General features: G+C 33.5%; 1 protein-coding gene across 3 annotated transcripts in view; it reads left to right on the top strand.

Annotated features, from left to right (window-relative positions):
* LOC122520973 (rRNA 2'-O-methyltransferase fibrillarin-like) overlaps positions 1–23,755 on the top strand; it is a 117,130-nt gene that overhangs the window by 62,178 nt on the left and 31,197 nt on the right. Inside the window, exons 6-8 of one of the 3 annotated variants that reach the window (XR_006304631.1) lie at positions 2,414–2,764; positions 2,831–2,955; positions 3,054–3,312. The exons of 1 other annotated variant lie outside the window; for it this stretch is intronic. The gene's annotated coding sequence lies outside the window, so the exon portion shown is untranslated. Of the gene's footprint in view, positions 1–2,413; positions 2,765–2,830; positions 2,956–3,053; positions 3,313–23,755 lie in introns of those variants that run through there. One more of the 3 variants, XR_006304632.1, reaches the window with a different exon arrangement.

Raw genomic sequence — 23,755 nt, 5'->3', positions numbered from 1 at the left:
TCATTATTTATTATTTCATGTATAATCTTATTGAGAAATGAAGAATCCGGATGTTTCTCGTGCGTTATTTGTAAGTAACGCAACGATTTCGGTTTCATTTATCGGTCGCGTTTGTTAATCTTCAGAGGAAGTACTCGAGACGTTCCTACGTAGGGCACAAGGTGATACTTAAGTACGCTTCCACAGGAAAGAGCAGATTAAGCCGTTTCCATTGGTCGCTCTCGAGCAATTCCGTTTTCCATTCGGCTTACTTACGCCAGTGGAGTGGCCCCTAGTCCACCCCTATATACCCCGTCGCCCTGCAGTTAATGTGTTCCAGGGTAGAACTCTGCCCCCGCTCCCAATTTCAGCTCTTCTTTGCCGTCCCCTCTAAAACCCACCAAACTTGGGATCTCGAGTTCACCTCAACGAGAATATCTCTCCCTTCTCTATCGCATACACACACGTATACGCGATGAGAATTAGTGAGAAAGGGAGAGTAGGGATGAAGGGGGAAGAAAGAGAGAGAGGGAATAGGGAATATCTGTGTATGCGCGCGCATATATACTTTGGTTTTGTTACGCACTTTTACTACCCCTTTCATAGTCCCTCTTTCTCTCATTTGGCTCGTGTGCGATCTCTCTTTGTTTTAGAAATTAGAAGCGGATTATCGAATTCTCTGTTCATTCGAGTTACCACCAATGATACCTTTGGATATTGTATGTAGGAATGGACCCTCAAACAGTGGCTTTGCCCTACCTTATCTCGAGGGGATGATCGAATCGATCTATTCACATTTCTCTATTTCCTCTCTCTCTTTCTATCTTTATCTTTCTATTATACAATTTGCGTAGTAATTCCATGGTTATTTTCTTATCACCAAACGGGTAATTCATATTAATCGTAGAGTTGCTTAAGTCTCCCAGCTGGGGGACAGTTGTTGGTAATGGCACGAGACACACTGCGTTCCGTTTTTGTTCAGTCTTCGAGAAGACTCGAGACGAGAAGCATCTAACCTATAACCCACGATCTTATTATTTTTCTTTTATTTATTTTTTTTCTTTTTTTTGGTTTTATCTGAACGGGGGTCGCGTACGACGACGACAACGACTACGACTACGACAACGATGGTAAAGAAGACAAAAAAGAAGAAGAAGAAGGGTCGTCCGGGTCGACGACTCTTCACCTTTTCTTTCCACTCTCTGACCGTTCCTACTTGAGTCTCTTCTACTGCTTCTTCTTCTTCTTCTTCTTCTTTTTTTCTTCTTCCTTGTTCTCCTTCATAAACTCGGACGTCTTTACACGAGCGGACAAGGTGTAGAAAGAGTATGGTCGATCGCGTGGAGGAGTCACGGTTTACACAGTTGGCTCGACGAGGTTACCTAATTATTTGTTGCACGTCCAATGATGAAACGTCTTCGAGTAATGTTACGTCGCCTCTCTTCTTTCCTCTTCCTCACCTCTCCGTCTCACACTTTTGTCCCACCTTTCATTTCAAACGGCCGCGGCGGCGTCGCGAGCGCAAAACGAAAGAAGTCGTCTTCTTGTGTTAGCGATGCGCCAGCGCCCAAGTGGCCCACTTTTCGATTAATACCTCGAGATGATCCGACCTTTTTTTCTTTTTTTTTCTTTTGTTTCGTTTTACTTTGATAGTCCAGCTGCCTCTTGAGAAATCCTTTTCTATCCCGAATCAAGGAATACGAATTTAGTTCTTTTTTTCTTTCTTCTTTTAACTTTTCTTATTTGATTAACGGACCTTATTTTTAAGCGACTATTTCAATCTGATTTGAATTTTTAACCGGTTGATATAGCTTTATCAAGTTAGTATTTTAAATCAGTATTTCAAGTAATATACTTATAATAAAATATCAGTATAAACAATATCGTAACGATAATATACGATTTGGTACTGATATTTACTTTTTTTTACAAAACAAAATATTCATATTTACTGACCATTTATTGTCTAAAATATTTACCAATAATTAATTAAAATAAAAACTAAATAAATAGAAGCATTTTTAATTTTGCATGAAACACGTACGACAGTTATAGTACGTATAGAAATTAAGATGCATATATTAACGTTATAAATTTCTCATATAGGTATTATACATAAAAATGAACAAAAATAACATAATATTTTTAGAGGGAATTTAAAGTAGCAATATAGCAATGATGCAAGACCATAATGATGTGTCTTAAATCGATGAAAAGAAAAGAAAAGAAAAGAAAAGAAATATTCGCGGGAACTTATTAGAGCAATAGCTGAAAAATATGATTCATAAATATTAGTATGTACCTGACAAATAGATTGTGGAAAGAATTGAAGCTGGAATTTTCCAGGATCGATTCTCTTATCCAAACTCTTACTCCTTCGTAGAGGTTATTTCAACTTTTCTGATATCTTCTCTCTTTCTCTTTTGCGAGAAAGATGTTTCGCGATGATAGCCATGGAAACCGTATGGCAGAGATCTTGGAGGTTCTCGAGAAATGTGAGGAGTACCCTTCGAGATTTACAGCAGCAATATTAACGCCGACGAGTGCATCCAAGCTTTATTCTCTCCTGGGTCCTTCCAGCATCGTCAAATTTTCAAGTACGACGCTCAGCATTTAGCAGAAGTGGCATCTCCAAAAGCAGGACTCAGGAAACCGGTCAATGATCTCGGAATCCTGCAAGCTTAGTCCAAGAGGCTATGTGAAAAATAGAAAATCGTCGTAGAGGGCACGTTTAGAGGAAAAGACAAAGATTGAAGGGAAAAATCTGTTCGGGAATGATTTGAAGGTATGCCGTCCTTAGAATTTTCTTTGAAAAACAAAAAAATATTTACAAAAGAAACCTAACTTGCAGTTTACTGGTGACACAAGGTTCTTGTCGAACTTTTTGCTCAATAGATATTCTGATATTTATTATAATAGTCATTTTGTGACCAGCTATCAAGTTACAAGTAAATTTGTTGAACATATGTTCCGAAGGTATGGCCTTTTAGCAGTTGTAAACAACTGATTGCAATAAGAGTAAATTATATAAATATAATCGCCGACGAGTGTATCGAAGCTTTATTCTCTCCTAGGTCCTTCCAGCATCGTCAAATTTTCAAGTGCGACGCTTAGCATTTAGCAGAAGTGGCATCCTTATAATTAATAAATATAATACTATAATAATAGTAAATTATATAAATTTCTTTGTATATACTATTGAGAAATACACGTACCCTCAACAAAATTTTTATTCTACTGATACTTTCTTTTAATTGTTCGATCGTCAGATTTAAGTTTTTGATCACTAAACAATGAGACACCGAGTCTTTCAAAAAGAAAGAAGACACAAAAGAAAAGATGGAGAGAAGGGGGAAGAGTGATACTTGCTTTACTTATAGAGAAATTATTTCAGTCTTACATTAGTTCTTCTAGAGATCGTAAGTTGGATTGAAATGAGATCAAGTGCGTTCAATAAAACGGTCGCTCACAATTGATGTCAACTCGTTCCAACATTGTTTTAGAATCCTCGCTCCCTCCTCCACCTCGACCTCTACTTCCACCACCTCCCTTCCTCTTTTAATATTTGCCTGCAAAGTACTTTACGTAAGAACGACCAATTTGTTTTAGATTTTTCGTCCTAATAATTACCCTGCTTCCCCTCCCCCTCCCACCTTCATTCTTTAATAATTAAAATTTCAATTGATATTATGTATGTATATGCTTTACCATCGATCGTGCTTAAACGTTACGTAATCTTTATCGATGTTTCCTCGCTCTCGTCTTCGCAACGTATTACGCCTTTCCAAAACTTTTCTCCTCCGATTAATCCTCCTCGTGAACGAGACGATCGTTATCGTTCTTGGATAAGCCGTCGAGTTTGGAGCGAAGGAAAAATCGAGCCGTGATCGAAGCAAATCGAACTTTCGTTAACTTGGCAAACTTCCGAAAGGCCGAAACTTTTCGTTGGGCAAACCTTTCTAAGAAACTTTCCGGCTCTCACGTTCCCTAACAATTATTTCCGATCTGGATCGAAAGATTATAGTCTTTCTCTCTTTCTTTCTTCCTCTATTTTCTCTTACTCTTTTTCTTCCCCTTCCTTTTTTCCTCTTTTCTTTTCTTTTTTCTTTTTTTCTCTATTTTCTCACTAATTTTTTTATCTGCTTTCTCTTTCTGTATTTTTTTATCTCTCTATGTCTTTCCCTTTATCTTTATTTCCTTCTCTCACATTTTCTCTATATTTTTTTTCCCTTTTTCGTTTTCTTTTCTTCTCTCCTTTCCTTTCTCTCTCTTTCTCTCTCTCTGTCTGTCTCTGTCTCTCTCTTGTTACCTCAATTTCGTTAACTAAAATAGATCTTAATGTGAATTCAATCAATCTCACGAAATAAGACCTTCGACTTCGAAGATATCGCGAAAATCTCGCGATACGCGAGTACTTACCTTTTTTCCGACTTTAGGTAAGGAAAACTGGAACTCTCGCTCGTTTGCCAAGTGGGTTAGATTAGGTCGAGTGAGGTTGGGTAATTATAAACGTTCGGCCGCACGGGGCGTGGGTACGACACTAAAATTACTCACGAATTTCCAACTAACGAGGCACCCTTGGCGCCACGGAGAGATCTCGTTTGTCTTTCTTGGGACAGCCTTTCCAAAATCATTTCCTTTTTCTTCTTCTTCTTCTCTCTCTCTCTCTCTCTCTCTCTCTCTCTCTCTCTCTCCCTCTCACCCTTTCTCTCTCGCTCACGTGTGTGATCAGCTTGTGATTTCGTTATCGATGAAATACGAGTATTTTCGTTTAAACATCGGTAAAAGTAAGCAGCAGCAGCAACAGCAATAGCAGTAGCAGTAGCAGCATCGTTCCGAATTTTCTTTCCAGTCGGTTCGTTGTAGTTTTTCAAACATTTATTCTTTACCCTCCTCAATCTTCCCTCCTATTCCCTGTATAACATAAATACTCATGTGTTCCTCTCTCCATATAAAAACCTAGCAACGAATCTACATTTATAGTGTTCCACGTATCATATAAAATGTTCTAGTGTTTAATCTATCAGATTTAATCATACCGATTGTTTGTAATTCGTGAAAAAAATCTTAATTGCTGACGTGTCAAATTAAAGGTTAGATTATTAATTCGAAACGTTTGGATATTATATCTCGACCAAATTCTGTATAAAATATTATCGCCTTATCTATTCATTATAAGTTATCGAATTCAGGATGGTTTTATCTACGATTGATTAAATCGATCGGTATAAAGAGAGAAAGAAAATGAAAAGAATACAAATCTACATACGAGTTAGTTAGTTTTTAGCGTTCGTCTTTTGCTCTCTTTTCGACTCAACAAGTGGGCCGATGTTTTTGGTACGGTACGATTCGGTCACGCGAGAGAGCGAGTCAGTCACCCACACTAGCGTCATCTCATCGACGTTACATGCGCCCCATCGATGCTTCTCTCTCTCTTTCTCTTTCTCACCATCTTTCTCTTTTTCTCTTTCTCTTTTTCTTCTCTGTTTCACCACATCACATACACACATGTAAACGCACGTAGTTACACATCGTGCTTTGCGGGCAAAAATGGTGGCCCTTCGCGCTAGGGGTTGCTTCCTGCGAGCCATGCATGCCAAAGGGTGGCGAGACGTAGAGGGAGAAACATAAGAGAGAGAGAGAGAGAGAGAGTGAGACACAGTGATAGAGAGAAAGGGAGAAAAGACGAGCGAGAAAGAAAACAAGAGAGAGAAAGATAGGAAGAAGTAGGAGCGAGTACACGACAGTGAATATGGATAATGGTGGGGAGAGCAAATAGTGGGGATGGTAAAGATGCGCGACGTGTAGCGGCAGCATAGCAGTGTAGAGTTAAAGGGAGGGGGAGGGCGGATTTGGCTCCCCTCGCGAACGTAGCGTCAGTCTTGTCGTATAGTTCGTTGGAGGAAGTTCTTGTTCCTCGAATACTTGAGCGTACTTAACTTCTTGCTATTGCTACTTCTTCTTCTTCCGTATACGTTCGGATCGATTAAGAAACGGTTCCTTCATTCTTCAAAGTACCGAGATATGTTCGCGTATGTTTCTTAAACTCAGTGATAGTTATAACGTTTATCTTATGGACGAATATATAAGTAACATACATTGACAACGAATATGATTTGTTCAGTTTGAATTTAAAGACTATGAGAAATCTCTTTGACTCGTTCGCATTTATACTTTTGCCATTGGTGACTTTATAAGAAGAAAAAGAAGCAAAGTAAGTGGCGCGTTGTGATTTATCTTCATTATATGTCCAAAATCGAAGAAAACAAAATGTGTTTGGAATTGTAAAAAGCCGGCTTTTCGACAGTGCGAGATTCTAACCTCGAAATTGTTGGACGCCATGCGAGCAACGACGACGCGATTTTATATCTCCAACTCGTACCGACGCATCGATTAACGTCAAACTCGTGAATCTTTTCTTCCTTCTTTTATTCTTCTTTATCTCTGTCTATTTGCTTTTCTACTTCTAACTGATTCTTTTCCTTTTCCCTTACTCCAAACAGACAACTTGGGAACTTTGACGAGGGTGAAAAGATTCGAAAAGCGAAGCTTATTATCGATAGCTGCTGGCTCATTTAACGAGCCCACGAGTTTTCGACGACGTGGTTGGTAGTGTGCCGGTAAACGAAAGAGAGAGAGAGAGGAGAAGTCGACGCCTCCTTTAGCGTTTCTCCCTCTCTCTCTTTCGCGCGTTCGCGCGCTCGTTTCTTCTCGCTTGTGACTTGTGAACATTTTCTATTGGCTTCTGTTTCGCGCCAAGCCGCGAAGACGCGCAATGACAATGATTAGAGTGGACGCTACTTGTGACAATTCGAACTTAAAGATTTGACGTCACTTTTATGACGCTTGATCTTACTGGGCTTCTTCGATTTTCAATCCTTTTGGATTCCTCGATCGCCCATCGTAATAATATTACAATTCTGCCTTCCCGTGAAGATATGCAGTCAAACACGATACTGCGTGACGTTGGCAACACGGAGAAGTTAATGAGCAACAACAATAATCTCAACAACAATGGCTCCCCTGGTACCGATATAATGTTCCAGATGGAGGACGAGGGCCTCACGCAGTTGGGGAGCGTCTTTCAGTCTGCCTACCAATCCATCGTGGGTGGTGGCCCTCAGGTAAATCATCTCTAACCTACGCATCTTATTGTTAGGTTTAACTCTATCATCGTCGACGGATGAGCGATTTAAAACCACCTGCTACTTTTCTTTTCATTTTTCTCACAGTCCTTTATCTCTCTCACTCTTTTGTGATTTGGAGATGCCTTTTTCTATTTTTTTTTGGTCTATTATTACACTTACAAATTATTTGTAAACAAATATGTATTCTTTACGTTTCGTTTCAGGGAAGTTTTTATTATTATTAGTAAACTTCTCACATCATGATCATCTCGGTTCTTTTTTTTCTTTTTCTATTCAATTTTAACTTCCGATCGATCCTTTTCAAAAGTTATTTATTTTTATTATTTGTTGTAAGGTCACAATATTATTATTTATAAATGGAACATTTCTATATAAATATGTATCCACTGTAAAAATAGATTATATCGACGATCGTCGATTGTTAAGATTAAAATATAAAACGATATAGTAGCACCGGTGATCCCCACGGTGCTGTGGGGACAGATTTATTGTCGGTCACTAGTGATTCTCAAGGCATTCAACGTGTTAACATAATACAGCATATTTTTGCTCGTCTTGATATTTTGTAATGTTTACAATTGCTACTATTATGAAATAAAAGACAATTTTGGCAGTTAGTGGATTATTATCGCAAATTTTAATTTACTTTTGAAAACTTGTGTATATTTAACACAATTGAATAGTGTTTACGATTAGAGACTACTTAAAAAATTCCTGGTATTATCGTTGAGCGAGTTTAGGATTCAATATTCCAGTATATAGTAGTGGCATGCATTGGGACATTCATAACTCAAAAATTAAGACAACGTTCGTATAAGATTTTTCTTTCTACTAATAATAGTATATAGAATTACTTTCCTTAAATATTGGAATGCATTTATGAATCATCCTATATATATATTATTCATTTAAATTATAAGATCAAAAAATGTTGGAAGAGTGGATATATTCAAATGGGGATGATCAAATAACAGCAGTAATTAGAATAATTATTTCTCTGGTGAATAATATCTTTTTATTGTTGACAACGTAGGACTCAATATCATCAAATGTAATATTAAAAGAGAGGGGGGAGGGAGAAAATTCAAATGCGAACAAAACTCGTTTTAATGGGTCCCGCGCAGTACTTTATCAAATATTTATTTTTATTCACACTACATCCGGATCTCGATACGATAACTCGCGTCACGGTTAACGCGATCCCCTTATCAAAAACTATCGTGTGCGATGGTTGTGCAACGTAAGCGTGAGACAGCACCAGATAACGTAAAATTTGAAACAATGGAAAATCGAATGTTCATTCGTCAATATGGAAGGACGCGCGTGAATGATTTATTGGTTTTATCTCGTTCGATTTTGAACTTTTGAAAATAGCATTATTTTGTATTTAGGCGACCTTCAATTATTTTAACAAATCAATATATATATGTTACCGTCTAAATTTGTAATCCTTTAATTCATGAAATAACCGGCTAAACCATGAAATAACTTTACTGATTCGTTAAACTAAAAAAATGTAGAATTACATAATTTAACTAGACAATGTAAGAAATCACGAAATGCGAATAGTTAAGGTACGAAATTGAAATTTTATCCGTAAATTAGATCTGATAGAAAAGCACGACTAACAGAACATTGATTTTCAAAGTATAGGAAAAGATAAGAACGGATAATTACGGACATTGTTGAAGAAAAACAGACTTTAAAGACGAATTAAATTTTAATTTCAAATTTTCACTACTCGCTTCTTGTGAATTTATATTTTACCTCGTTATTTCCTAAATAAGCTCTACAAATTTGAATGTATAATAAAATCCTTTTTGTGTTTTCTCAAAAACGAGTATTTCGGGTAAAACCTCAGATTTTCATGATTTAACTGAATCATACAATTTAACACATGCTGACATATATATTAATTAATTATTTTAAATAATTGTCTTTAACATATAATGAAATTAGAAGACAAAACTGACGGTTTATTCAAACGATACTTGACGTGAACGACGCGTTTAAGATCTTGCATAGTCGTATCGTCGAGCGTGAGGAGCACGCCATCGGCTCGGTGACGTCAGAATTACGTCACAAACATGGCTGCCGTCACGTGGGCGGGAACGTAGATCCCCGTCGGTCCGTTCTTTTTGTGCCGAGGGCACCCTTCTACGATTATCCACGGGGTGCTCTCGTAGTCATTGTTGTCGTTGCATCCTGTTTTCAAGTATGGACATTTTAAATCTAATTTTTCCTAACACTTTTCACACCCTTTCTTTTTTCTACCAAAAATAATGCACAAAGGCGAATAACAAAGATACCAATTTTATCGTCTTCTTGTAATAATATTTTTTGTAATAGTTAAAACAATATTATTTAAAATTTTTTTCGACTTGATTCTTCTAACGTATTGTGAATGCAATAAATGCATATTATACTTTTCATAGCTACGATATTGAAACACATCTCTTAATGATTGATTTCAATCATCATTGCGACAATTAAGACGTTCTGTAATTTGGTCCTTATTAAATTATGTTCAATATTATGTACTTTAATTACGGCGTAATGCACAATGATGAATTGGATAAACTGCGAATCAGTTATTTAAGTTGATTATCGTCGATCAAGACATTTTGATTATCAGACTAAATGATAAATACCTTTGTGTCGTGAAATAGTGCATACGTATAATGCATCTATTCAAATTTCACATTGAATTCTACTTGTGTCACGTTTAAATGTAAATAACACATATCTATGTATAAGAACGTAGATCTCTGGAGAAGTAACTAGAAGAAAATCGTCGAGTAAGAGGCTCATGATATACTCAAATATTTCCAAGAAAATCGGCTACCTAAGAGTGTGCCGCGTTTATTCGAGATTCGTACAGCGCAACGGTGACACATCATAGTAGCATTGTTTCGTTAAATGGAATTTCTATCTAATTTAAATGCGGCTTAGCTAGAAATAATGCGATTATGCGTTAGCTTATTCTGTTTGTTAATCTCCTTTGCACACCATTGTTACCCCGAACGACGAGGGAGAAACGACGGTGGGCGAAGGCGACTAAGAGGGTGGGGTTGAGGGGTTTTAGAGAGAGGGGGGAGAGAAGTGCTCCGGATCTCTTCCTCTTTCCAACTAACCATTTCTTCCTCTTCTCTCCTCTCTGTTCCCCTACCTTATTCCGCTCTTGCCTCCATCTTGCCGTTTCGTACGACACTGTACATTATTTCAGTACAGTCCGTGCAGCCGTTAGATCTTCTCTTTGGCTTATGGACTACCACCAGCGATTCTCATTTTCGTATACTCTCTTGATCTCTCAGCGTTTTCTATTTTTATTGTTTCTTCCTTTTTAAGATACCATTATCATCTCTGATATGTCTCTGATACTCATATATATGTATATGAACTCTTTGATAATAATATTTTCTGATAGAATCGCGCATTGTATTCAATGCATTTTTTTTTTTATAAAAAGGAAAGTGGAAAATTTATGGATTTCGTCATTGTTTTATATTGAAGTTATTATCTTTGTATTTCTACTATCTTCTCGTGTTCGCATGAACGCGCAAGAATTTGATTTCATTGTTAATTAATTTTATATTATTCCTTCACAAGTGTTTCCATACATTTATTTATTTCTACGACGTTTTTATATGTTATATATTCATATCTTCTGTCTATATTTATAAATATATTTGTGCCAATAATTTTGATAATGGACTAACAATAAGTTAAAAATTAAACAAAATGATTTTATAACATATTTTATATTAGAATTATTTATTTTATAAAATACATCATGAAGTCAATTTTAATAGTTTTTGTGTCTTATTGTTAGTGTATTATTATAATAATCGGCACATTTATGTACATCATCTATGTTTAAGCCAAAAGTCACTAATCACATTTTTATTTTTTTTGATGAAAAAATTATGTTTTTTAATTTATTAGCCATTATTCTATAAAAAGTATCAATACTACTGTATAAAGCACTAAAAAAAAGCAAATTTTTAAAATCTGATTTCTTCTATTAATAATTTGTTTGACGAGCAAAAATTCAGATTAGCATAAATGTAAGTAAATGACTTATATATATATGTAAAAGACACATATACATGTAAAAGAAATAATCACATAGAATTAATAAATATAAATATATGTATATTTTTTGGTTCTTTTTTTTTTTCTTGTCAAAAATCGATTGTAGTTTAAAATGAAGATAGCAAAGTTACGATGGATTCGTATGAGAACCACGGTTTCCCGATCAGAGTTCCGTGCGTTAAATTATATTCGAAAACGTGCCGGTTCGACTCGTGGTTTCGTTTCGAAGTCAACTTCTGGTTCTGACTAAGTTTGTGTGTTTATATGCTTATATGAATGTGTGTATGTATGTATATTGGTATGTGTATATGAGCATGAAAGTGAGAGAGAACGTCTATCGAATTTCGGTTGGATTGGAGAAGACAAGTTTTTAACGCATTTTAATTTGATTCTCTTGTTTGATTTATCTTCTACTAGTTGTTGTTACTGGGTAACATAATTTCATGAAATTATAATCCTCGGCCGATTTGTTTCCAGAGCGCTATATTTTAGTAGGAGGCACCAAGTTGACGCGTCGCTTACGACGCATTAACGGTACAAAGACATAGTCGTCATAATTATGTCTCTGCAAGATGAATGTAACGGCGTAAAATATCGCAAAGACAACGGGACGAGGACGATCGTAAAGCGAAGGTAGAAGTGACGTTAGATCGACAGCTGTGTCTCTATTATTACTGAATACTCGACTATTTAAATACATTGAATTGTTATTTCTTTGGTAAGAGAGAGAGAGAAAGAGAGAGAGAGAGAGAGAGAGAGAGAGGGAGAGAGAGAGAGAGAAATAAAAATAATAAGAATTCATAAGCCTTGATCGATAATATTTGTACTCATTGCAAGTATTATTGTTATTAGCCCTTATCGGATGTTAGTTACCTTTCACGTGACAAAGGTACTTTGGCGTTGCGGTAGTCTGTCATGTGAAAAGTGACAAACGAAATATGTATATGCATATAAAACGAAATCAGCGACAACGTAATGAGAATCATATGAAAAAAGCTGTCGACCGATAAGGGTTATTATTTTAATTTTTTATTTTTTATTTTTTATTGCTCAAAGATTGTTATCTTCTGTTTTAAACCAGACAAATTTTAGTTTATAATAGTTACGTATACTAGTTAGGAATTACTTTAGTTTATACTAATTAGTACGTTAGGAATTAATTGATTATGGTTGCTGTTTTTAATATTAGTGAAATTGGATATGCTTATGTATATGTAAGTACATAATTATTATTAATATTATTATTTTCATTGATTTTTTATTTTCCTATTCCTTGGGGGATTGAACAGATCAGTTACATCTCATTCTTTTGCAATGTTGCGAAATGTTTGTGTTATGTTATATGTTTTCAGTATAATGGTTTTTGTATTTCTTCCCGAATGTACATATGTTTATAATTCTAGTTATACAAGGTGCTTTATTAAATTGGTGTAATTCCTGTAATCGACATTATTATTAGTATTATATATACTTTATTTTATTTCCAGATCTTTTGTATTTCTTGTGACAGTAGTGTGTATTTTTCACATCTTTTATTATACAAAGTGTTCAAAACGTCGTTTTACGAAACAAAGAGGAACAAAACAGAAAAATAAATATTGTTTTATTAACAGCATTACAATATTTTGTTTTCACTTCAAGATGTGAATTTTTAGCTAGAGATGGACCCACGATACTACTATTTTTAATATTTGTAAAAATAATTGAAACTTTTTCAGTCTGTTAAAGCGATATTTATTATGTATATCGTTTGATACTATTAAAATTTATTTTTATTATTAATATCATTATTTAAAACCGTTAAGATTAATTTGTCGGATATTTAATCTAAAGTGAGAAAGGAGGGTAGGCGAAAGCATTTTCTTCCATCCGTTTAGTCAATGATGAGAAGGAGAGAACGCTGTTGAGCAAGCGTCTGGCAAAACCAGTTTTTGATCGTGCCGAGGTAAGGGTGGCCATTTCCGGTCTACGCTTCTACCCCTCTGCGACTCATATCCGGTACGGTACTCGCAACGTTTTAAACTGCGCCCGATTTCACCTCCTAACCCCTCTTAACCCCTCCTCATAAACTTACTCGGACGACCTTTTTTCAAGTTTCGTCGCCCGTAAAATCTTCCTCGTGGACGAACGGCTCACTTGAGGAGAAGAGAAGTTCATCTAAAATAGACTCAAAAAAGGAAAGAAAAAGAACGAAATGGGTAGGAGGTAGAGGGTGGTTGTGGAGGTTGGAAAGAGAAAAAGAGAACCTCTTTTCATTGTGAAGACTTATCTCTTGTCCTACGTTAAACTTAATTAACTCCGTTATTCTTAGTGGATTAGCTTGTTTCTCCAATGGAATATCGTGCTAGAGATTCGAGCTTCGAGATGTATCTGAATAATTATAGCAAATTCATTATTATTTATCAGCACGAATGTAATCAATTTAGTCGAGATAATTATTTTCGTAATGTCTTTATGTTATTTAATTATTTTTACTCTTTTTAGTTATTCTTTGAAAATGTTCAAATGATCTGAAATATGTAATTCGGTCGATAAATAAATTTTATCCTTTAAGGTCGTTACATAAAATCAAAGATTGTGGACGAAAGGATAAAGTTTTTATTGACGAAAAATAAAAATAAAAATTAAAATGAAAAAATTAGTAGTTATTTCAAGCAGAAATATTTGGAAATTTTGCTCGTTTGCGTAATTCGAAAAACGAAAGAAAAGTATACATATGCCTATATGTACGTTTTATCTTTATTCTGTTGAGATTTAATTGCAAACTTCAAATACATCTATAAGAAAAAATTTCTCTGTCATTTATATTTCTGTTTCACTTGTGAGTCTTTCTCTTCTTTTCATTTTTTTTTCATATATGTATTTATACAAGGTGTCCAGAAAGATTGGGATTAAACTTATACTACGTATTATTGTCGTCAAATAGATGAAGAAAGTTCATATAAACTTATACCTGAAAATGCATTATTGAAAAAATATAAGCATTTATAGATTTACAGGCAAAATTCGTGTTTCAATTCAGTATACAGAATCTTATACTTATTATAATTCTCAACGACTCAATTGGCCTTCTGATTAACCTAATTTAACACCTCTGAACTTTTATTTATCTCGGCTCACGTAAAAGAATTGTTATATAAAAATACGATAGAAACAAAAGATAAATTTTGGGAATGTATTCAAAGTATATTTACTATTATTTTCAATGCAATTGAAATGTTTGAAAGAGTTCGACTATCACCAACTCGACTAAAGGAAGCTTGCCTTCCATTAAAGATGAAGGATTTTTCGAAATTTTTTTTATAATTGTCACAATAAAAAATATAAATATTTTTAAAAGTATATATCTTATCAATAATATATTTTCGAACATAAGTTTATATAAACATTTTTCATTTATTTGACCTCTGTAATAATACGTAGTATAAGTTTTGTCTCAACCTTTTTGGATACCCTATATATATGTTAGTTACGATGGAAGCAGACCGTGAGAAGAAAGGCGAGGGCAGACATTGAAGGGCTGAGAAAAAGAAACGATGAAACGAAATGAGAAAGCGAAAGTACTCTTCTCGAGCGAGGTGGTCTCATTTTGTGTACATGAGGTTCAATTAAGACGAAAATTCGAAAGGATCAGATGTGCGCAATGAGATCCATCGTGAAAGCTGTATCGAGGAAGGTTTTATGATCGGTCCGAGAAATAATTCGTTTACCTTTGCGGAGATCGAACGACTTAATTGCTTTGAAAAAAAAAGAAAGAAAAAATAAAATGATCATTGAAATCAATAGTCAGTTCACCTGTCTACCATCTTGTAAGAAATCCAAGCGATCATATTCTTGCAAGATTACTACTCGATTCGTTTATATCTGACTATTAATTCTTAATGATAATAATCATTTTCATTAAGAACATTTTTTACAATCAAAAAATAGATTTCGAACGATCTGTCCTACGTCCTACATCTTTTTTTGAAAAGTCTTGTAATATTAAATTTATTGCTCGTAAAAGATATAACATATTGTTACATTCGATCAAGTTAGAGATAACAGGTGCACCGTTTTGATTTTATTTCGTTAGTGTCGATTAACACATTATTCACCAGTGGTGGCTTCGTGTTATTGCTGTTATATAGTTGAGAGGAAATGGAAAACAAATATAATCTAAATCAATGTTACAGCAAGACAATTAATTCGTATATTATTTCATTATGATATCCACATTTTCGTGAGTAAATATACAATACCGAAAAATGTTTTAACACAAATTACATTTTATTAATATAACATTCTTTGTAAATCTTAAAAAGTGCTATTATTTATTCAATTTTTGTAAAGAATATATTTCTCCATCCAGAAACGGATTTTTATGAGTTTTTCATTATTTCTTTTCTTGTATACTTATTTATTTAGTTTTCATAGCTCACAATTAGATAAACTTGGGAGTTAAGAAAAATATTATACAAAAAAAATAAAGAGTTGTATTTTTTGCAAATTTACGAAAGATTTTCTAAGAAAATTATATATACAGCCACAATAATTATGTGAAAGAATGCATAGTTAGATTGTGAAAACTACTTCAAAAATATAAAAATGATATAGTTGAAGAAATGATTTATCGAAAGGTAGCAACAGCAATAGCAAAACGATTTCCAACAAAATCATTAGCGTTGATTATCATCGATGTTCGTAGATGGGTGAAAATCAGGAAGGCCATCGGTACTTCTACAATCGGCTCGTTTCGGTTGATCATCGGTCGTGGGCTCGTTCGATAATCTATGGTTAGGATTAGCATTAGTAGCAAGGCGCATATGTATAACCCATATGATCGCGTTCGTAGTTATAGAGCTTGGGCGCTATGCATATACGTAAACACACACATACACGACATCCGCTATGCGATCGAGTGATGAGAGGAGGAGTAAGGGTGGAAGGGAAGGGAGGATACGTTTGGAACGCGAAACTCGCGCGAACACTCTGTTTTACATACATGTAATTAGATACATATACATATAACTAAATGACACATACATGTACATATACACACATACGACCCAGTTCTGACAATGCATTCAGATCTGCGCTAATAGTAGGGATTCCAGGATTCGATGCGTATGTATATATATATAAACACATATACATACACATATTATACATAGTTATATATGTAAGTATATGTATGTATATATAAATACATCTATATATATACATATAGCGCTACCACTATCTGCCGCTTCTATTTGCACGGATATGTAGCTTAGAACGCGTGCGCTAGCGTGCAAACACACACGCATAGAGAAACTCACATAGAAAATCGCACGCGTGTGTTTTGAGTAAGAGAGTGTGTGTGTCGCGCGATATATACGTCCGATTATTAGTGTGTCACGCACGCTTGATTTGGTAGCGGGCTTATAACGCCAGCTATTGCACTCCGAGAGGCGCCAGCTGGATGTGTTTCGGAACACACTCTCCCTCGCAACCCTTCAACCACCCTCGATCCACTCTCTCTCTCTCTCTCTCTCTCTCTCTCTCTCTTGCAATGTTATCTCCGTCTTCCTCTCTTGCGCGAGTATATATCATATATATATACACACCCACATACATACTCTCACGCGCGCACGATTCGCTCACTGTCACGTTGATGATCACGACGTTGATGATAATGTACGCGATGTACGCTAGGATTGTTTAGAGCTTTCTTAAATAATGAAAGTGTCCGGATCGTTCGATTACTCGCTTCTATTATAAATTACTGACTTCGTTGATATTGTCTAAAAGACTGCCAATTAAATCAATGCTAATATCTAGCATATGTGATGTTTCTTTCGAGTTGTGTTTATTGGTTATTCTTCTAATCTTAAACCTTTTTATTTTTCATAGTTGATATATAAGCTTTTTATTTTTAATACAATTTTAACAAACGTTATGGCATCTTATTTATGCATGCACTTTTAACCATTGGTTGCAACCTTTTAATTTATGGACAATGTTTTTCTTTCTTTTATGTAAAATTATATACATTTTAAAATAAAATAAAAATAAAGCAGAAGTTTATGCTTATGTTGAAGAAAATGATGTCACTTGTATGAGGTTAAATAAATTTGTCGATTTAGCTTACTGTCGTAACAACTGTTATTACATTTAATTATTATATTTATTATATTGAAGCTACTATTATATTTACATTTAGTTGTTTGCAATGATTTTAATCCTTCGCACTCAGAGTAATCTTGCGATCTACCAGGTCTGTAAATATACAACCGGAATTTGCCCATAAGTGGCCCTAGCTGTCATGTAGTTATCGTTAAACCGCGTCATTGGCGCCATTTCCTTATTGACATCTCTGACAAAGATTTTTAATTCAAAATATACATACATATAATACAAGTTTCATACAACAGTATTGTTTGTAATAGCGTTGAACATGTCGAATTTTGTGTCTGGAAACTACGATTTGCGGACAGCATTGATTTTCTATTATCATTTGAAGAAAACTGCTGCAGAATCGCATCGAATGCTTGTAGAAGCTTACGGTGAGCATGCTTTTGGTAAATCACAGTGCTTTGAGTGGTTTAGAAAATTCAAAAGTGGCGATTTTGACGTGAGAAACGAAGAACGTGGAAGATTATCGAAAAAGTTTGAAGAGAGCAAATTCCAAGCACTGTTGGACAATGTTGGACAAAATTGTTGGACAACAACTCGCATATCAATTTAAATGTGACACGAGAAGCCGTCTCCATATGTTTGAAAGCCATGGAAAAGATCCAGAAGATGGGAAAATGGGTCTCACATGAATTGAATGAAAAGCAGCATGGAAACCGAAAAACCACTTGAGAAATGCTGCTCGCCAGGTACAAAAGAATGTCATTTCTCCATTGAATTGTAACTGGCGATGAAAAGTGGATATATTTTAAGAATCCTAAGCGTAAAAGATCATGAGTAACTCCAGGCGGACCATCGACATCGACTGCAAGGTCAAAGCGCTATGGACGGAAGATAATGCTCTCCTGTTGTTAAAGGATGTGATCTATTATGAACTACTAAAATTTGACGAAACCGTTAATACTGTACGCTACCGACATCAAATGATTGATTTGAATCAAGCTTTGCGTAAAAACCGACCAAAATATCAGAAAAGGCAACACAAAGTGATTTTGTTTGCAAAACTCGTCAAGGAAACGATTGAGGCGTTTAGTTGGGAAATATTTTTGCATGTGGCTTACTCACCAGATTTGGCTCCGTTCGATTACTACTGATTTGCATCGATGGGATACGTACTTGCTAAACAGCCCTTCATTTCTTACAAAAATGTACGAAAATGACTCGATGACTGGTTTGCCTCAAAAGAGCAACAATTTTTTTGGCATGGCATCCACAAATTGTCAGACAGGTGGGACAAATGTATAGCTAGCGATAGGCAATACTTCGAATAAAATATTTTTTATCATTTTCATACAATAAATGTGTATTTTGTATACAAAAATTCCGGTTTCATATTTACATACCTGGTATTAGTAGCTCGAAAAGTACCTTTATAGGAAACTAGTGAAAAAGGATTCGTGTAATATTAAATAGTTAAGCTTTAAATCCAAGCAATTTATTGTAATATTTAGTTCATGTGAATCTTTAGACTCTTAGGAACATTTTTATTTGATATCGCACGATGTAGCGAAAAGATTATTGATATTATTGAGAATATCAGAGCTCGATAAGCATAATATCGATGGGGGTAGGTCAAGATTAATACGATCGTGAGATCGAACATCTTGATCCCAAGATGTGTTTGGTGTGAATACACGCACTATGCAGAGGGAGAGGAGGGAGAGTGAGAGAGTGAGAGAGTAGGATATAGGTAGAGTACGTCTTAATACCGCATAAGTGGGCGTCACCCGTATATACTCCGAATAGTTCGATAGTCCGATACCCTATTGTTCCTAGAAATTTCTATGTACCGACTGTTAGTACACACGAGAGTTTGTTGTCGACTTGGCCTATAATTGCATGCCTTCGTATTAGATACTTTGGAATCGTATTTCTAATAATGGTTTCACATATTGCTTCACTGCATATAAGTCGAATGTTGTGCGCTTCAAAGGGGGGAAGGTTATTTAAAAGACCGAAAATTTTCTCATTAAACATATTTTTCTTTTTAATAAGAAGAATTGTCTAACCTTATTAAAACTTTGTTGACCATTTGAAACAAAATCTATTTCTTTTTTATTCAAATTAGCTGATTTACAGCTCGGAAGTTCACATCAGTAGTTTGAATTATACATCCATACGCTGCTAATAAATTATAAGAATCAAAATATATGAAGAATTCGCAAAATGACAACTTAAAGAAGTCAATTTTGAACTTTCTGTAACATTTTAAAAGAAAAATATATGTTCTAATTCGAATTTCACAAAAATCATAATTCACCAAATGACAGACAGTATAAGGAAGATCCGCGCCAAATTGCATCAAAATCGATTGAGTAATTTTCGAAAAATCATTCCAGCAGTTTTACAAAACGTAGTTTCGAGAAAAATACATTCATAGTTTTAATAAGAATCATTGCTATACTGACTACAATGTTCGGCACTTGAACACTTCTAATGCTCACGCACGATATCGTCGGAAATACTTGGAAATTCATTTTAAGAATTTGATAGATAGATAAGATTTGATCCTTAAAATGTTGAGATATCATTTTATATAACAAAAAAAAAATTTTCGGTTTTTTTAATTTGGTAAATGACTTTTTCCCGTATTTCGATCATTACTCATTTTTCCTACGATCAAAACATCCGAACGGATGGAGTCGAAGATTCTATGTAAATTATTAGATCGTAATATACAATGTATACGTTAAGTATCTAATTAAGTAATTAACACAAAGATATAAAATTATTTACATTATTATTATCTGAGTTAATAAGAATTATGCATTTAACTCAACATCTACTCAAGTTTGTATTTACTTAGAAGAACAAAACCAAACTCATTAAGGTACACGTATGTGTTCATTCAGATGATATATATATATTTTATCTACATATTCAATGAAATATTGTTACCGTTCATATTTTTATTGTGCTTGTAATTATAACAATGAAGTAAGTCAAAAAAATCATTATATTAATTTTTATGATTGATTTTATAACAAAAATAATTATAATATAAAATAAATCAATTTTGTCAAATTTTTTTGATTTAGTCCATCTTCATTATTATGTGTACAATTATGACGTCGTTTTATTAAAATCATCTTACAATTTTTACTTTTCTCTAATTTAGTTTTCTTTTTTTCTTTTTCTTTTTTTTTTTTGAAGAACATTTCCTTTTATATAAAAAATTATATTTCATGACGAAACAGAACTTGGAAGCTTCTTTAATGAGCGAGAGAGGAAGAGAGAAAGAGAGGTGGGGAGGGAGAGAGAGTCGATGAAAAAAAATGAGGGCCCTTGGACCCGCTGCAGGGCACTCAAGACGAAAGAAAACGAAGGAAACATGGCGACTTTCGGGCCATATGGCGTTCACGGGTGCCCAAACACCGTAAACTTTCGTAGACGTCGACGTAATCTATCCTCTCCCTCCTCACAACTCTCTTCCCATCCCTCTTTTTCCCCTCACAGTCTTTCTTCTTCACGAACGGGAGTCTAATCAATGACTGGCAGCTCCTGAAAAGACCGACGAATGGTCCGAAGTCACCGTAACTAAGAACTTCGTTCCGAGATTCTAGGATAATTTCTCTCGTGGAAGCTACTCTTTGCATTTTATTCTGTTCAAAATGATTTTACCATTAAATGCATATTTGACAACCGGTCAAATGACCAATTTTACATTTTCTGTTAAAATTTGTTGTTATTATATTTCTTTCTTTTAATTTTATTATTTAAAACAATTGTTAATATTAATTATAGATAATTAATATTGTTAATTAATAATTGTAATTGTTATTTTATTATTATTATATATATATATATATAAATACTTTCTTTTATTTATTATATTTCAAATCATTGTATTATTACTCTTGCATTCAATTATTCAAAATATAATTTTTATTAAAGACTTTAATTAACTATTTATAGTACAAATAAATATACGTAAACAATTGTTAGGCTTAAATTTTCAAATCTTTTTATATATATCTCTTCTGTACCTTTATTATTTGACTTTATTAAAATTTATTCATATATTTTTTTATACCTATATATACACAATGTAATTAAAATATAATAGTAAAAATTCTAGAATAAATTTTGTATATTTAAATAAGTTCTATAAAATAGTTTCGGAAATTCTTACAATTAATTTCCGAGTTATAAGACTTGAGTATAATCTTAATGGCCAATTATGTTTATTTGTCGAAGAAATGATATAATTTGTTAACATTTTCTTGTATGAAATAATTAAAATTTTTCATAATTGAATTCCTAACCTATACTTATGGTTTTAATTGTAAGTACGATAATCCATTTATGGTTGTTAAATATTTAGCAGAATTAATTACATATTTAAACATAATTTAACTAATTTCTTTAATTTTTATTTCTAAAAAATAAAATACACATAGATTGGGGAATACACTATAAGATAATATTCGAAAGTTTGTTAATTTAAAAAACTAAGCATCTCCTGACCTATTTTAATATACATTATTTTTATTCTTTACGTATGAAGAATTCATTTCTGAAGTTTCGCCATGTATTTTAGTTATATCCTGTATATACATACAAATAAGAAAGTTTGAATTATAGGAAGGAAAAGATAAAGTTTGTTACGAGTTTGTGTTCATTTTTTAACGTAATTATTATAAGATTAGTAACTTATACGAGTTACACGATGTATTATACAAACATTACAATTTTATAATTTTCATAACATTCGATGATTAACATCCTGCACGTTCACATACAAACACACATTCAAGAAAGATTGAATTACGGAAAGGAAAATTTAAAGTTTGTTATGAGTTTTTATTCATTTTTTAATGTAATTATTATAAGATTAGTAACTATAAGAGTTAGATGAGAGATGTTTTATAGAAACATATTATTATTTTATAATTTTCGTAATGCATAATGATTAACAACAGTCTCGACGATAGCTACGTAAGTGATATAGAATGGTAATAGGTAGTGGATGGTTTCAGTGGAAAGGGTTGAGTTCTGAGTTGAGCCTAGATTAGCTCGGCCCAAGCTAGTTCCGATTTCCGGCAGAGATCTTAGGGCAGATCGTGCCTGCCTCAGTGCCTGCCTCTGAGTTTAACCATCACCATTATACCAAAACCACCACAATTGTGATTCACACCTACTTATTCGACTTCGAAACTACGCTTTCCAGTTTAAAACGTCTTCGTTTTTTCTTACTTTTCATCAAACAGTACGTAAAAATATCACACAAATAAACGTGATTTGTTGACAAATGTATGAATAAATCGATTCATTAGTACTTTTGTTAAAGTAAGCAATTTGTATATAAAGAGAAGATCCTATTTGATATGATCAATTAGGTCAAATTATATGCAGGAAATTATCGATTCATAAAATTTCAAAAAAAATTAATTAGGCGTAGTATAGATTTCGAATTTTTGTTATCTTTATATTATATAAAATTACAAACCAGTAGAATAATTTTTACACGAGCCATTTTTTAAAGCTGTATAAGTTCATTTATTCTTCTTTTGAGATATTTAAGGATTTGGATTTGAATTGATTTACACAAATATTTATAAATATTAATGAATTCAAGTAATATTTTTTAACACATATAAAAATGTTAAATTTCCATATAATAATTAATAAAATGTTTAAATGAAAAAAAGGTTATTTTGTGGTGCAAATGAATTTAAGCCATGTTTAAAAGATATATTTATGCATTAACATTTAATAATGAAATTTATTTTTGATAAATTCGTAAGGATATTATACTTTATTGACTTTGTTATTAATAATATGAAAAAAAAATTATTAATACTTAATTGAAACTAGATTTAAAATTCATCTCTTTTTCAAATTTATACTCTTATCCCATATTTAAAAATAAAAAACATGAAAAAAGCGGCTCATATTATACAATCATTGAAACAACTGACCTTTTGCTTTAGATTAATAAATTATAGAAAAGTTTAAATAATATAATATTAATTATACTATTGATTATTATATATAAAAAATATAAAAGATAAAACAAATAAAAAATGTAAAAGATAAAACAAAAAATAAAATACAATTCTGTTATGCAAAATGTTAATCTTCAAATTTAAATGTACTTATCATTGACGTTTCGTAGTTTTGATTTCGTAACTTGGTGATAATTGTTACTGATGTAGTGATTTAGCTTAACAAAAGAGGAAATAGATAAATGGATAAAGAAAGATAAGAATGAGACTAGTTCGATTTCCGTAGAGTAACCAACGCGTATATATGCGTATTATATACCGGGTGACGTTTATCCGTGCCAACTCCTACGCTACTACGCGAACTACGACCACTCTAGTACGAAATTATTGACTTTTACTATAAATATCTCTTACAGTCGGCCTTAGAAC

Source organism: Polistes fuscatus, unplaced genomic scaffold (assembly GCF_010416935.1).
Source record: "Polistes fuscatus isolate 324 unplaced genomic scaffold, CU_Pfus_HIC Scaffold1, whole genome shotgun sequence".
Classification (NCBI taxonomy): Eukaryota; Metazoa; Arthropoda; class Insecta; order Hymenoptera; family Vespidae; genus Polistes; species Polistes fuscatus.
This window is presented reverse-complemented; position numbering and strand designations above follow the sequence as displayed.